Raw genomic sequence first — 2252 nt, 5'->3', positions numbered from 1 at the left:
TTGAAGTTTCCTGTTGCTGTTTGGTTTGGGAAACCACTGCGAGGGGCGAGGTGGGAGCCACCTCTGCTCGCACGGGGAGGGCTGAAATGGGGAAAGGAAGTTGTAGGGAATGTCTGTGCGTTGCTGGAAGCCCAGGGTTCACCTTTCCCTTTCTCTGGATAATGAAAGCCCCCTCCTTCCATCTCTTCTGCAAGGTTCCCTGGGTCTTTCTTTCCCACCACCGCCTCTTCTCTTGGGTGAAGCTGAGGATCTTTTCTGGGCTGTGGGGGGCTGAGCTGGCCCTGGAGCTGGAGCCAAGATCCCTGAGGGACCCAGCTCTGTGGGAACAGCTATGAAAAGACACTGCTCGAGCGGTGCCTGCTGAGGCTCCCTCTTAAACGGGCACAAAACCTCACACGTTCACACACATTCATCGCTGGGTCCAACCTGCCCTCTGTACTCCCTGTTTCCTCCTCTGTGCTTTGCTGCCCCAGGGCTGGGCTGGCCTCAGTGGCACGAGGTGACTGTGGTTGCTACTGCTTGGTCATAAATTGTAGTGACAGCCCCAGAGCAAAGGGATTTCCCCTCGAAGCAGCATGAGGGGGGCTCAAAGCAGCTCTTTTAGGGAGGCATCCCCAGAGCGAAGACAGCATGAGGGGGCAGACATGCAGCTTTCCATGTGTTTATATACTTGTGCTGAAACAAAAGGCATAAATAGTCTGGGATAGCAGGTTATACCTGGAGAAAGCTCTTTCCCTTTGCATTCCCTGCTGGTGTTGCTGTGCTGGACCTTGGGGAAGAGGGACTACACTTCCAGCAGCATCTCAAAGGCAGGTGAATGGATGGAGATGTGGTCCAGATCATGCCAGCAGCATCACTTGGGGGCCAGGAATGGCTGGTGCTGGATTTGAGATGAGCTGATGTGGATTGACCAAGGTGGTCCATGGCTTTGCATCGGGAGAGGGGATGTTTCTTCTGGGGGGCTCTCAGGCTGGGAGTGGGGGACATGGGGCTCTGGTGTGGTGTTTGCAGCAGGGAGCCTTTCCCTGGCAGTCCCATAGCGCAGGGAGGGGGCAGTGGGGCTGCCGCAGCCAGGCTGCTGCACTGGTGGTGGTGGTGGGGACCCTGCTTGTGGCTTTTTAGCTTCAGTTTGTATTTTGGTCACTATTTTCTTTTTGTCAGACCTGCTCGCTCCTCTTGTAAAGGTTCTTTGGGGGAGGGAGAGCAAGAAAAGGGTCTAAATAGAGGCAGTGAAATGCAGGTGTCTGCAGAGCTGAAGCAGAGCTCTCCGGCACTGCTACTGTCCCATCTGCTTCTGGCTCGGCCCTGGGCAGGGACAAGGATCTTTTGACCTGCTGAAACAACCCTATAAACTTGCATTTGGAACGAAACTGGAAGACTGGGGTTAAGTCTTGTTTTACTCCTTAATGGGATATGTGTCTTGTGTTGGCTTTCCAAATGGATCCATTCCTGATGCGGTGCTGGTGGTCAGTGTGCTTGCTGGGACCCAATGGCTCCATGTCCAGAGGAGCAGTTTAGTGCCAGGAGTGGGACAACAGGCATTTCCATGCCTTGTGGCTTTTGGCAAGTGTCACCATGCATGAAGTTACTCTGCAGCATCTGTGCCTGAGCTAGAACCCATGGTATCCCAAAGCTGCCCAAGGTCAGGAATGCATCTCTCCAGTCATCCCATGGAAATGGGGCTTCCATGCAAAAGGATGGGTAGAAACATTGATGTCCATGCACGGGAGGGACACCAAGAGTATGACACACAGCACCAAAACCGGGTGGGGAGGTGCTTCCTTCCCCTGCAGCTGCAGCCACTGCTCCCTGGGGACGGTGTCCCTGCACTGGGGACCTGCCGAGGAGGATGCTCACGTTGAGCTCTTGTGTTTCTGGCTTGCCTGAGTGTGCAGATGTGTTCTGCTTAGGGGCTTTTGGACTTCAAACAGCTAATTCTTGTCTGACTCTTATCCTCCCGCTTGGGATGTGCCCCTGTCGCGTGGCAGTCGGCTGCTTGCCTCCTTCTCACTGCCATCTGTACTGGTTCTCGGGGCTCTGCTCCTCTTACCAATGGCTCCACGCAGGTAGCAGCCCCCAAAGCACCGTTGTGGCTTTGGTTCAAGTCCCTGTGTTTTGCACTGGGGACTCTTTGTCTCCCCCAGACCGGGGTTTGCTCCTTTGGGAGCAGAGCCAGCGTGGCTGGAGCCTTTGGCACAGGGAAGAGGCTTTGTGGAGGCACTTGCTGTGTTGGTGGCTGATCTCTTGCTTGC

This window comes from Pezoporus occidentalis, unplaced genomic scaffold, assembly GCF_034315485.1.
Source record: "Pezoporus occidentalis ecotype Australia unplaced genomic scaffold, CSIRO_AGI_Poc_V1 ctg68, whole genome shotgun sequence".
Taxonomy (NCBI): domain Eukaryota; kingdom Metazoa; phylum Chordata; class Aves; order Psittaciformes; family Psittacidae; genus Pezoporus; species Pezoporus occidentalis.
This window is presented reverse-complemented; position numbering follows the sequence as displayed.